General features: G+C 43.7%; 1 protein-coding gene across 1 annotated transcript in view; it reads left to right on the top strand.

Moving 5' to 3' along the window:
- The first annotated feature begins 2,339 nt into the window (after nucleotides 1–2,339).
- ITPR1 (inositol 1,4,5-trisphosphate receptor type 1) overlaps nucleotides 2,340–14,793 on the top strand; it is a 329,901-nt gene continuing 317,447 nt past the window's right edge. Inside the window, exons 1-2 of the mRNA XM_082638311.1 lie at nucleotides 2,340–2,504; nucleotides 3,421–3,497. The gene's annotated coding sequence lies outside the window, so the exon portion shown is untranslated. The remainder of the gene's footprint in view (nucleotides 2,505–3,420; nucleotides 3,498–14,793) is intronic.

The raw sequence follows: 14,793 nt of genomic DNA, 5'->3' as shown, positions 1-14,793 counted from the left end.
TCCACTATATGGTGAGGATGAAAATCACCCAACTCCAGCCCTCAGACTTGAGCAAGTTTTCTTCAGAAAATCCACGTTAAAATCCCACTGTGTTTCTGAATTAGACGCACAGGGAACAATTGCCCTTTAGTATTTACCAGTTATGTCAGCATAGAGCGATCTGTTGAATATGAAAAGCAGAACAAAAAACCCTTCAGAAATAGAACAGATTGTTTTCATGGAGGAAAAGAAGAGAGGGGACAGATGGGAAAGGTGTGAACCCCTTTGTTGTAACAAGATGGGGGAGCTTCCTGCTGATGGGAGGGGTAGCTTGAGGCATTAGGCACAAGCCTGTGGTGTCCAGCGACCAGAAGATGATGCTGAAAGAGAGGAGGGGACAAAGGTGAATGTGATAACCATTCCTGGATGATTAAACGCTTATATGCGCAAATACAACACATATGTTTACACTGGGGAAGTTGTGGAGGGCAGTAGTAAAAAACCAAGGTTTGGGAGTCAGACAGCCTACTCCCTGTGTGACTTTGGGGAAGTTACTTAACCTCTCTGTGCCTCAATTTTCTCATAAGTAAAAAAAGGTTCATTAATAGGATTTGATGAGGTAATGTACATAAAGAGTTTAGAGTAATGCCTGGCACATGGCCTGTACCCAATAAATGTCAGTAATTATTATTAGTTTTCGCATTATTATGTCAGTAATAATTATCAGCTATGCTGCTCCCCTAATTTGTTTCTGAAGTTTCACAAGACTGTTGACTCTGTATCAAGCAAACCTGACAGAAAGTTGGCAAATTCTAACGATTTTCTCCTTCCAATATGGCAAAACTAGGGCAAAGAGATAAAAATGACTTGCCCAAGGGCTCAGAGGCTGCTCCCAAAATGGGGAGGGAGGCCGTTTAAGGCAATGGTGATGGATTTCCCGAAAGACAAGGACTTAGTACACTTATAGGCTGGACTTGGAATCCAGGCTGCACTACTTAATTGACGGTGTCATCTTGGGAAGTTACTTGATTTCTTTGAGACCTCAGTTGCGCGTCTATCAAATAGGGATAATAAATATGCCTATGGTTGTTAAAACTCATGAAAAGTGCATGTGGGCTGGGCTCAAAATCAGTCTCCCCAATGCTATTGTTGTAGCAGATCCTATGCGGCAGTAGGCAATGCCTGTCCGGAACACTGCGATGTGTTTTGGCTCACCACCATACTCCAGTGCCTGGCACAGCGCCTGGTACCCAGTAGACTCTCAGGAAACGTTTGAGGAATGAACGCACATCTTCTGAGGCTGACTTGCCCTCCCTGCAAAAGCCGCAGCCTGAAGCTTGTAGCCAGGCATCACTTAGCAGTGAGCTGAAACCCACCTTGTCCGTGAAGCCCCTGTCGGAGCTGCTGGAGGGCGCCCCGCCTGGACGCGCATCTTTGTGTGAGCTTCTCTCTCCACAGCCCTTATTTTTCTGGTTTGCGGTTTATTTACTTAAGCATTTACAGCTCCCGGGAGCAGAGGGGCTGCCTGTAGCAGGGTCAGGACCGAGGTCGCGGTTTGTATTTATTTTCTGCCTCTCAATCTCAGCGCTGGCAAGTCACAACCCGGCTCCTTTATTTGTGCACGGAGAGGCTTGCGTTTCTTTACCTCCTGCGGGGCGAGGAAACACACAAGCAGTTCGGGTTCAGGAAAGTGTTCTCAAGCCACTTGCCTGCGTCCCCACTTGCGCTACTCCCAGACTTAATTTTCTGTGCAAACCCGAACAGGGCCGAGCAGATTAAATAAAGACAACCTCGCGCCTTTAATCCTTGACCGCAAATACTGGCGTTTTTGTGCCCTGGATTTCTGAAATTCTTGGCTCGGGGACTCAAAGCGGGGGAAGGGTGGGTAACAGCTTGTAAAAACTTCCCAAAGCAGAAATCCAAGCTCCTCCCCGCCCTCTGCTCCCAGTGACACCTGGATTCTAGGAAAAGGGGGCAGCCGAAGGAGGAGAGTCCCCAGGGGGTGGGGGCGCCCCCAGAGATGGTTTTGGATCGCGGGCTCCAAACCCAGCCGGCTCTCTAGACCCGAGATCATTTTGAAGCCCGGACTCTCGGCCGGACGCCCCTCCCAGTCCCGGTGTGCGTGTATTTAGAGCCCAGCCCGGGAGCCCATAGGATTCTGGGACTTGTAGTTCATCCTCTCTGCCCCAGGCGCCGCCACGACCCCGGACTCGGACTACATTGCCCAGGGAGCTTCCCGGCCTATATAAGCTGCCAGGAGCCGCTTCGAAGTGCAGTAACCATGTGGCTGAGCTGCTGAAGCTCGTCCTCAGGCTCGCTGGGGTGGGAGGAGAGGAGGAGGAGGTGGTGGTGGAGGAGAAGGCAGAGGGTGGAGAGAGAAAGCTCACGCCGAGAGGAGGTGTGGGTGTTCCGCTTCCATCCTCGCGGAACGAGCTCCCTCTTCGCGGACATGGGATTACCCAGCGGCTGCTAACCCCTCTCCTCGCCCTGCTCCCCCAAAGCGGCGTGGCTCCCCGGGCACCAAGGTAGCGGCTGGGGCCGGGCAGAGGGCGCGGGGAGTTGGTACTGGTTCCCCGGGGGCAGAAGTTTTTGCCTCGCTCTCTGGGAGTTCTTGGTGGATTTGCATGCACTTGCATGCATTTAGAGGTTCTTTTACAGAGGGCATTTTTGGGGGGTTCATTTGAGGTTTAAAAAATTCTGGACTCCATCGCCTGGCTTTGAGGGCTGCCCATTCTGGATTGGAATGGCATTCCCCCAAGTTGGAAACTGTTGCAGCTGCTGCAGGAAACAGTTGTGTTTTTTTTTTGGGAGGTGTGTGCGGGGGTGTCCTGTGTGAGTCCGCTGAAGGAAACAATCTTTCTTAAAATGTAGCCGTCCCTCGTGCTGCACGGTTGGGAGAATAATGCATGTACTGGGGCCCCAGTGGGGAGGTTTTAAAAAACGGAAGAAAACCCCGGGAGCGGTGAGGGATGAAGTGTCGACGAAGCTCACGCCCGATGAGGATACTTGGCCTCCGCTCTGGGAAACAAGTGCTTTGGGGTCTGCCAAACACTTCGCTTAGTTTCAGCCCCCCGGCGCGTTCGAAGTTTGTGCGCACGTAGTCTCACTTGTCAGTTATATATTGGAAACAAATAAGCGAAGTTACCTGTAATCCTCACTTAAGTGATCCCACCAACCTACCTTTCAGATTTGGTGGTGGTGGTCGTGTGTGTGTGTGTGTGTGTGTGTGTGTGTGTGTGTGTGTGTGTGTGTGTGTGTGTGTGTGTGTGTGTGTGTGTGTGTGTGTGTGTGTGTGTGTGTGTGTGTGTGTTGGGGGGGGAGCGAGGTTGTCTCTCCAGGAAGGAGGCTAACGAAAGTGGAAGTGTGGAATTTGAAAATTTCTCTTAGGCACCCACATCTGGCCAATCTCATATTCAGTCTTCTTTCTTTCTCAATATTTAGGAGCTGACTACGGGAGGAGCAGGACTCGCACCCCTGGCTGGGCGTGTTTTGGCAACAGAGTGCCTGACCCGGGTCAGGTGAGTGTGGAAGCCTGAGAGCTGTAATCAATAAGGAGTTTTTGTCCTAAGCCTATTTAAGTTCCCTCTAAAGACCCATGGAGATGGGGAGTAGGAAAGAAAAGGAAACTTCATAGCTCAGTCTCCAAAATTTGTCACTGCCTTTGGTGAGGGCTTTCGGGAGCGGATGAGATCCAGGGGGCAGTCCTGCCTAGTACTTTTGGCCCTAGCTCAGAAGTGAAGCAGCCTGAAGGTTTATGAGAGGAGGGGAAAAAAAGAAAAACATTAAATGGAGCAGTAAAAGGGATGCCCATTGGTGACGTGAGAATTGAACTTGCCAGGTGGTGTGCTGACGATTTAAATTCTGAAGGATACAGTGTATTTCATCTGCCAAGATATGTAAGCAAAAATTATCTGCTTCTCTCTTTCAAAAATAGTCACTTTCTTTTTTCTTACTGTGAACGTGTGTTTAATCAGAGTAGGTTGGGTTCCAAGAAATGAAAGTGGTTGCTGGCAAACTGAAAGAATTAGAACTTTAAAAAGGGAAGTTCTTGAAGCATAAGATAATATCATCCAGTCCTTGACTTGAAGCCACTTGAACATCAAGGCATCTGGTGGATTCCTATGGTTTAGGTGCCTGTCATGGGATATGAGCTGAGAGCAGCATTTAACTGTAAACACAAGCAGCTCCTATTTTTTTCCTCCCCAAATGTTCAGACTGCACGTCACGAGAGGGAGGTTTCAACGGGTGCACATACATCCTCATTGCTGCAGGTTTGAGCATCACAAGTTTTTTCTTCTGAAATGGTCAGGAACAGGATAAACAATAGGGTAATAGGGGTGGGGGGCCTGGGTCTTCATAACTTCTTTAACATTCTAAATATTTAGCTGTTCCCTGGGCTACAATCTTTGGGCTTTTCTAATTAGAAAAGAAAAGTCAGACATTTCATTATAGTAGTATTGTGCTTTTGTTTCCTGTTGATAAGCGCCTCAGGAGTGCTCGTGGAGTGGGAAGGATTTGGATGTGTGAGGTCTACTTTCTTCTTGGAGTTCTCTTGACTCGTATGGCTACGTGGGCACTCATAAGGCCAAGGATTGGGTTCAGGTCGCCTCTTCAGAGTAAGCTGCAGGCAGGGAGAAAGTGGTCTCTTCTCTGACTGGTTGCTAAAAATAATAATACCCATTAAGTACTTGTAAGCCAGGTCCAGAGCCATACATCACAGAAACCCTGTGAGTCAGGAACAGGTGAAGAAGCTGAGGTGCAGAGAGTGAAATCACTTATCCGGTAACTAGCACCCAGTGGATGCAAGATATAACCCCAAGGTTTGGGACTCTGCTGCTTCCCACAAATGTACCTAGGTTTGTGGGGGGATAAGGGGGTAACTGGGAAAAGTGGTAAACTTATTGCTGTCGATGAATAACTTTTGCTTGTGTCCCACCAAACGATGAAGGAACAAAGTGACCTTGATGTAAGAAGAAAACGATGTAGCCATAGATGTAGGAATAAAAGACTGTGGGTATTTGAGGAGGTCTTAGGTGTTGTACTGAGTTCGTTTTGGTAAGCTGTGTGCTGAAAGTCTGCATGAGGAGAATAAAAGAAACCAAACCAAACCACAAGGAACGTTGTTTAAGTTCATCATTGGGTTTATCTCACACCTGAAATCCATCTTGATTGTCTGCATCAAGGCATCTGAGCAGGTTACAAGAATCAGGTGTTTCTCCCTTTGAATACTTCGAAAGTTTAAATTGCAGTGAGTCTAAACTGTGAAACGTTGATGTCTTTTCATGCATCCTTCAGTTTGCTTTGTGGCCAGTTGTGTAAGAACACTTTTCTTTTTCATTTCTTACTTTCGCTTGCATGTGTGTGTGAGTGTGTTGAAAGCATATTCTGCTTTTTGAATAATTCAAATAGGAACAGAATATCCTATCAAGATTTCCTTATCAGGCAGGGAAAGTTCTTCATGCTCGTAATGAATTACTCCTGGTCTCCAGTTTGGCACTCATGGAAGTTGTTTGGAGTTGACAGTGGTGTTATCCATTTAAACACAGTGGTTGCCTTTTGGAGGGAATTAGCATCTTTTCTTGGGGAAGGAGAGATGGAATGGTTGCTTACAGGAGAAGAAATAGGCGAACTGAAGACAGATCTGTTGCCTTTAATCTCAAAATATTTTCAGCTGAGGAAGACCGTAGTCTTAAAGAGAGAAAGAAACTTCTAATACAATGGTATACTACCAACTGACTTCCACGGCAAAAACCCAAGTGACTTTTTAGCTCATTTGTAATGATTTCATGGAAAATGTGATTTCTTTACAAGCAGCTCTTAAAAAACAAACCAAAATGAAACAACAAACACCAAATTTGAACAACAGAAAAAACTCAAAGAATTAAAATTAGGCGTGGAGTTAGGTTTTTAGGTCAAACTGCCCTTGGGCACGTCTAATTAAGGAGTCTACCCAAGGCCAGTGCCCCATCTTTTTGCTGTTGGTTTGATCTTTCAAAATAAAACACATTGCTTTCACAGGCTCTTTCTTTAGTAACTGGAAGTATATGCGATTTTTTAGTTCACTAAGTTTTTGCCCGGCTCTTTTGATGAAATGAATTAAGGCTTGAAGTCAGGGACAGGAATGACATAATTTCCATGATTCCTACCAATTGTTATAGTGTTTGTGGTTCTGAGGTTTTTGCTAATGAGGATGAGCTGAAACCATCACCCACTGAGCTATTCCTCCTGTTGAACTATGTCCAGGTTCCTGCCTAAACTGGACATTGTTTAAGGCACTTGGTATGATAAATCTATTCCAGAAACTCTAATGCCTGTTAAAGTTGTGGTTCAAATATTTTATTCCTTCATTCAACAAACTTTGAGTACCTGCTATGTGCCAGGGTGTGTTCTAGATGCTGGGGATGCAGCAATGAGAGTCCTATTCCTAAGAGGCTTAAATCCTAACTGGGGGTAGGCAGCCAATATAATAAGCAAGTATTGTGGTATGATATGTAGTAAATGCTATGGAGAAGAATAAAGCTGGGTGAGGGGTAACGGAAAACAACAGTGTTGGTGAGGAAGTGGAGAAATTGGGACCTTTGTGCACTGTTGGTAGGAATGTAAAATGGTGCAGCCGCTGTGGAAGACAGTATTGCTGTTCCTCAAAAAATTAAATGTAGAATTACCAGGTAACCCAACAGTTCCACTTCTGGGTATATACCCCAAATTGTTGAAAGCAGGGACTCAAACATTTTTGCATACCCATGTTCATAGCAGCATTATTCACAATAGGCAAAAGATGGAAACAACCCGGGCTTCCCTGGTGGTGCCGTGGTTGAGAGTCTGCCTGCCGATGCAGGGGACACGGGTTCGTGCCCCGGTCTGGGAAGATCCCGCATGCCGCGGAGTGGCTGGGCTCGTGAGCCATGGCCACTGAGCCTGCACGTCCGGAGCCTGTGCACGGGACAGGTCACAACAGTGAGAGGCCCGCGTACCGCAAAAAAAAAAAAAAAAAAAAAGATGGAAACCACCCAAATGCCCATTGACAGATGAACGGATTAAAAAAATGTGGTGTATCTGTACAGTGGAATATTATTTGGCCTTAAAAAGGAATGAAATTCTGATACATGCTATAACGTAGATGAACCTTGAAAACATTCTATTAAGTGAAATAAGCCAGATGCAAAAGAACAAATAGTGTATGGTTCCGCTTAGAAGAGGTTCATAGAGACGAGAGGCAGGATAGTGGTTGCCCTGGGCAGGGCTGCTGGGGAATGGGGCATGTGTTTACTGGGTACAGTTTCCTTTTGGGAAGATGACAAAGTTCTGGAAATGGATTGTCGTGATGGTTGCAGAATAATGTGAATGTACTTAATGCCTCTGAATCATACACTTAAAAATGGCTAAAATGGTAAATTTTGTGTTATATATGTATATTTTACCACAATAAAAAGAAAAAAATGATAACAGTAACATAACAGAGTAAAGGGGGTCGGGAAGCGAGTCATGGGAAGGGTTTTTTTTTTTTTCTTTTGACTTCAATCAGGTTAGGTCTCTTTTTATTTTCAGTTTGCCTATTGTTATTTATACCTGCAATTCGAAAACGCTGTGATGAGTTTCTCATCTCTGTTTATGGTTGTGGTAAGAGGGAAATCAGTTGTTAATTGGTCAGCTCAACTGTACTCATTTACCTATTATGTCCACTTCTCTCTCTCTTTTTTTAAAAATTTTTGTTGATTTGCAATGTTGTGCTAGGGAAGGGCTGTTTAACATGGTGGCATTTCAGCAGAGATCTGAAGGAAGTGGCTGGGTGAGCCATGTAGGTGTCTGGGGGGTGGATGTTCCAAAGGGCCAGAGCAGCCAGTGCAGAGGCCCTGAGCTGGGAGCAGGTGGGGCCTGTTAGAGGAAGGGCACTGAGGCCAGGGTGGCTGCAGCTGAGGGAGAGTGCTAGGCGTTCAGGTGGGAGAGGGAATCGGGCAGATTGTGCGGGGGCCAGGTGTTTGCCGGTATGCAATGATTTGTTTTCCCGAGGATTTGTAAACTCGCCCAGAATTCTCAGTGGTTCTCGGCATCACTGAACCACCTTGTCCTTTCCAAAGAGGCTATGGTGAGGCTGGCAGGATCACATACCAGCTTGGAACTTGCTGGGGGATAAAACCCAGATTTCTGGACTGTCTGGTTAATCACCTGATTTACCTGGGATTGTAATTCACTTCAGGAGGAAAGGCATCTTTGATAAAAGAGGTGAACGTACAGTTAGCTTGGATAACAAAACAAATTCTAAGAACCTAATGATATTCCTGGGGGTTTATCTTCAACACAAACCTTTTGTGCCTTGTGGCTACCCTGCAGTCTGTCTAGTCTCATTTTAAGGAATTACACAAAGAGGACTCATGCTCTGCTATCTAATATCCTTGGGGGATATGAAGTTCCTTCTAAGTGATTCTCCCTGATGAGTGGAGTGGACCCCTCAATGTGTACAAACGTGTAACAAAAATACATTTTGTTACTTATTGTATAAGATGTACATATTCAGTTGTAAAACCTTAGGAAATATAGGCAACAAAACAAAAGCAGTTACTCCCAATCCTACCATCTAAGATTAGGGTTTCAAACTTTCCCTCTATGTATAGACATATAAAAATTACATGTATGTTTAAATTTTGTGAAAAGGGACTCATACCTCCTGTTTGATTCCTTGCCTTTTGCACTCTATATTGTGAACATCTTTTCTTCTTAATAAATAGACATCTGAGTCATTTATCCAAAGGGGGCTGTATGTTTGATGGGATTTCATTGGAATGAGGACATGTATGGAATCACTAGGGTAAAAAAAAAAGTATATCATTCAGGTTTCATCACTGTCATAGAGTCCAGGTTTTCTCATTCAGTTTGTAGTGTTTTTAAGAATCTAAAAAAGAGTGGCTATGTGTATATGTATAACTGATTCACTTTGCTGTACACCTGAAACACATTATAAATCAACTATACTCCAATACAAATCAAAAAGAAATAAGGAGAAAAGAATAAAAAAAGAAAACGAAATGGAAGGTAAACCACTATTCAAATGTCAGTTACCATATTACAGGGGTAAAGCCTAGTTATCATGTATTTAAATAAAAAATTTCTTATTTGTTCTGCAAAGTAACCTAATCCCCTGAGGGGTTAGGGCCAGGCGCTCTTTTGTTTGCACTTAACAGGAAAACTTTACTCTAGAAAATGGGAAATACATGAAGTAGTAGTGATCTTAGTATTATGGACCCCTCTTTACTCCTTACTCACCCTCCATGGTTATCAGTTCATGACCCATATTGTTTTATCCACATTCTCATATACTCTTCCCTCTCTTCTTAGATGGCATTGAAACAAATCTCAGATATACCAGTTCATCTATATTTTAGTATATATCTCTAGTATTGGGGTTCTTTAAAAAAAAAAAACAAACATAATCACGATACTATTGTCCATCTCAAGGGGAAAAAAAAACATATTTTAAAATTGCGTCTGTGTTCTCATTTCCTCAATTTAAATAAATTTATTATTTCAACATATATATGATAATAATAACAGGTATGCGTACTTCAACAGTTTGTTTGAATTAGGAACCAAATAAGGTCGATACATTGCAAATGGTCACTGTGTCTTTTAATCTATATATTTCCTTGACCCCTCTTTTCTTTCCATGCATTTTTTGGTTGTTATTAAAGAAACTGGGTGATATCTTTTCCTACAGTCTGGATTTTGCTGACTGCATCAGTGTGGTGTAGTTGAACATGTTCCTCTGTCCTCTATATTTATTATATTTATGTTTAATTTGATAGTTAGATGCAGAGCCTTGATCAGAGTCATGCTTTTTTCCCCCCAAGTCTACTGTGAGCTTCACTTACGGGAGTGTGTGATATGTCTGGATATGCCTTCTTGTGATTAGCATCCAGTGATGCTCATTGCCTCAATCCATTAGTTCAGCTGGACTTGTAACACTCCTAATTCTGTTTTTTCTAGTTCATTTATTAGCTGGAATATTTTGTGAAATGAAATTTCCTCCACTTAGTTTTTGGTTCCCTGGGGTAAAGTTCATATATACAAACAAAAGACAGGATCAATACTTCAGTCTCCCTCTGTGTTTTATCAGTTTTCAAAAATAACGTGTTGATTCTCTAGCATGATCCATGGCAATGGATCTCAAGTGGGGGACATTGGACGATACCTGGGGACATTTTTGGTTGTCACAACTGGGGAGAGGGTGCTACTGGCGTCCAATGGTTAGAGGCCAGGGATGTTGCTAAATAGCCTTCAATACGTCTCACAGCCCTCCAACCCAGAATAATCCATACCAAAGTATCGGCAGGGCCACTGTTGAGAAACCCTGTACCGAGATGACCAATGGGTATGGTTTTTTAGTATCATTATGAACTCATGGCTTTAGACAAATTTTCTATGTTTCATTTTGTGTAGTCACAAATTGATGTTCAAATTGTCCATCTCTGCTCAGAGAGAGGCTACTCAAGTTGATTCAAAAGACACAACCCCAGTGGTCTTAGACTTCCTTCTTCTTATATGACAAGATGTTCCAGGCTCATCTTCTATATTTCTTGATGCAGACCTGAATTCAGTCTTTTCTCCAAGAAGCCCTAGTTCTTTTGAGTGGGAGATGGTACTTAGAGAGCTGAGCTCAGGGCCAGATAGGTACTCTTCTCACTCTCATCCTCTGGGTCAGGAAATAAATTAAAATGAAGGAAATGTAAAACCTGAACATTTTTCATGAAAGCTTTTCCAGAATGTAATCGATACATCCTTGCCTTTGAAAAAAAAATTCTGAACATACTCTTCTTACCTTTTTAAATTGGTCTCAGTTTTAGCTTTAGTATGCTGGGGTTAGGATGTAGGAGTTCTCCCCAGTCAAGCAGGAATGTTACTCTTGTTCTGTAGCCATGCTTTTCAAACTGTGTGGCAAGCCATTAAGAAGTTGTGAAATCAGTTTGGTGGACCTTGATAGATGATTTTTTGATAAAGTAGACCAGAATAGAAAACGTCACAGTATATCACATGGATACTTAAAGAACTATGTATGCTGCAACAACTTTTCTCAGTCTCTCTCTCTCACCCTGTCTCTCTCTCTCTCTCTCTCTCTCTCTCTCTCTCTCTCTCACACACACACACACACACACACACACACAGAGTAAACATTGGATTGTAAGTTCAGTGTATTTCTTACTGTGGGTCACAGCCCAAAATTTGAGAAACCTTGTTCTACATCTTTACTACTCCATTTGTGGTCACCAGACCACCATCATTGGCTTCAAACTGAGAGCTTGTTCGAAATGCACTCTCAGGTCCCACCCCAGATCCACTGAATCCGAAACTGCATTTTAGCAAGGTCCCCAGGGGATTCTTAACGCGTGTGAAAGTGTGAGAAGATCTGTGCTGGAGGGTGCTTGCCCCTGTCCTTTTTCAGAACTTATTTTTATAGTTTGTTTTTTCATGGCTAGCTGTCACCTGTTAAAACTGACCTTTGTACTTTCCCCTAGCAGCCTTCTCAATGTTCAATTAAGAGGAAAGGTAGGCGAAATCACCAACTAAGGTGAGGGTATAGAAGTCTGGCAGGATTCTTCCAATCCAAGAACATGGTATATCTCTCCATCTGTTGGTATCATCTTTAATTTCTTTCAACACTGTCTTATAGTTTTCTGCATACAGGTCTTTTGTCTCCCTAGGTAAGTTTATTCCTAGGTATTTTATTCTTTTTGTTGCAGTGGTAAATGGGAGTGTTTCCTTAATTTCTCTTTCAGATTTTTCATCATTAGTGAATTGGGAGGTTGGGATTGATATGTATACACTGATGTGTATAAAATGGATGATTACTAAGAACCTGCTGTATCAAAAAATAAATAAAATTAAAATTTAAAAAATAGTTATGAAGAACCTAGGGGCAGGACAGGAATAAAGACGCAGACAGAGAGAATGGACTTGAGGACACAGGGAGGGGGAAGGGTAAGCTGGGATGAAGTGAGAGAGTGGCATGGACATATATACACTACCAAATGTAAAATAGATAGCTAGTGGGAAGCAGCCGCATAGCACAGGGAGATCAGCTCGGTGCTTTGTGACCACCTAGAGGCGATAGGGAGAGTGGGAGGGAGACGCAAGAGGGAGGAGATATGGGGATATATGTATATGTATAGCTGATTCACTTTGTTATAAAGCAGAAACTAACACACCATTGTAAAGCAATTATTCTCCAATAAAGATGTTAAAAAAAAAGTCTGGCAGGATTCTATCTGATAAAAATGAGAGCTTTCATACCTACATTGAGGGATTTTTTTAAATTGGCTGTTCGGATAGAGGTAGAAAGAGACCAAAATCTACATGTAAAGCCTACTTAGGATTGTGAAGCCACAGACATACAGAAAGCTGCATTTTAACCTGTTGTCAGACGCTTTGAGGAGCTTATGTTTTATAATGTTCTGTGACCCTTTGAGTCAGCAGAACTTCTGGACTGCTTGGTATAGCATTGCTCATCAGAAAAAGATGAACAGAAGAAAAAAATATCACTAGCCTCCAAATTCCTCAGTGTTCGTTTGCATTTCAGGAGCAGATTTCTCTGGGAAGTGATTTTGTTTTGCAAAAACATCTTGAAAAGCTCCCCATACGCCCTTCACATGCACATATTTCTGAACAGAAAAAGCTGACAAAAACACCTAGACTTGGGGACATTCATGTATTTCCCAGCCACGTGCGTGATCATGTTCTGTATCTGTACCTTTGCACGTGTGCTTTCTGCCTGCCGACCCTGTCCTCATCCCCTCTGTATCCACCTTGCCAAGGGCTTCTCTTCCCAGCCAGGTCTTCTTCTTCTGGGAAACCTTTCCAGAACCTTAAAAGTCTTTGTCATCTGAACCGCCGTGACACTTTATATCTATAGGCCTTTTTGATTTTTCCCCCATAGGAGCACCTGGCACATAGTAAGTGCTCACAGATACTTGTGAATGAGGTTATTTATCTACGTTTTATCTCCCATTGAAGTCTGTAGGCTACTTCTTCATCTAATTTTTTGTACCCCTGTCCCGATGACCTATTTCCTGAGTTGCCCTATTGCTTTGCCCGTTTGCCGTGGAGAGTGAAGTGAGGACCAGGTAGAAAGGTCTTCAGTAGCCCCTCATGGTTGCTTTTGAGGTGTTTTCTCAGCACAGCTCTCTGGAGGGCATTCGGCTTGGAAAGTTGGTGATGGTTACTAAAAGGGAGTGGAGGTAGGAATGAGCTAGTGAATGAGCTGCTCTCAGGTTGAAACGGTGTTGTCCTGCTAAGCCGCAGGATGGGGACTCCCGAGAACTGGGTGTTGCCTGCGTGTTCAGTCCAGACAAAACATGTAACATCTGTGCGACTGTTTCCTCTTCTGTAGAATAGGTATAAAAATACCTGCTTCGGGGCATTGCTGCCAAGTTGTAGAGAATAATAGATGCTAGCAAAAGGTCTCAGAGATCAAAACAACCAAGGCTTTCCAGCGGGGTGATTTGGTCCCCCAGGGGCCATTAGGCAGTGGCTAGAGATGGTTTTTTTTTGTTGTTGTCATAGCTGAGGGGAAGAGGGTGCTACTGGCACCTAGTGAGTTGAGGCCAGGGATGCTGCCAAACATCCTACAGTGCACAGGAAGGGTCCCCCACAGCAAAGAAGTGTTTGCCCCCCAGTGATAGTAGCCCTGAGGCTGAGAAAGCCTAGAGTTTTTCCCCGACTTAGTGAGACTTTTCTCTCTCTCTGAGGACATTAACCTAACATGCTTTTAAATTTTATTTACTTATTTATTTATTTATTTATTTATGGTTCAGGCTATTGGGGGGCGGAGGGGAGTCTTCTTAGGTGGGGACTGACTTTAACTTTTTAACAAAACAAACACCCTCCCCATCCCTCCAAGCGTTGGTCTTGGTTTCTGGAGCCCTGTGGTCTGCAGGCTTTGGCCACTAATTGGTTTGTGTGACCTCCAAGAAATCACTCAGAGGATGTTTGTTTGTTTCCACCTATAAAATGAGGACTTTTGGCTAAATGATCTCTCCCCACCAAATGTCAAGTGCTCTGACTGCCAACTTTGATTGGCTTCTCTTACGTTGACCTTTAGGAGTAGGCCAGGAGCATGTGTCATACTGACATCTTTTCTGAGAAATAACTAGATCATGTACCTGTTTCAAGAATAGCTTATTTAGCAGATGTGTTTGTGAAAAGGCAAGTAGGTTTATCTTTGTGTGTGTGTGTGTGTGTGTGTGTGTGTGAGATGTCTAAATGAGCAACATTTAGACTAGAGGATCGCTCCGAACTTCAGGTTTACGATGATTGTTTCTGAGATTGTAACAGAGGGCCCTGCTTAAAGCTGAAACTTCTGAATTGATGACTTTCTTTGGGACTGGCTGAAAACGAAAGCAGAACGCGATCTTCTGTGCTCCAGAGAGAAGTGCTTTGTGCAGTCAAATAAATTATCTCTTGATGGGGACACACTGCATTTCTGAGGACAACCTGATTAGACTCTAGCGGGACCAGAAGGCAAGGAGGGGGCTGCACAGAGACGTGGATGGCAGTGGGGGTGGGAGCATCTAGCCAGGTGTCAGACTGCAAAATGGGCTGCCGCTTGTCCTCGTTTCACAACGAAGATGATATCGTCAAAGTATCTTTGCTCAAAGGAAGTTCCAGAATTAACCATGAGAGTCCCCAGTAAGCAGAGACGGTTAGAAAGAGAACCTTTTCTCCTTCTGTTGGCAGAGTCAACCATGAAGAGGATGGTTTTCTCTCTCCCGTATTTACAGCCGTGTTACCATATATGTGCCTGGGCTAGGGCGTCTTACTGAGGCT

Source organism: Mesoplodon mirus (assembly GCF_964341445.2).
Source record: "Mesoplodon mirus genome assembly, chromosome: 12".
NCBI lineage: Eukaryota > Metazoa > Chordata > Mammalia > Artiodactyla > Ziphiidae > Mesoplodon > Mesoplodon mirus.
Note: the sequence above shows the minus strand (reverse complement) of the source record. Positions and strands in the feature narration are given on the sequence as shown.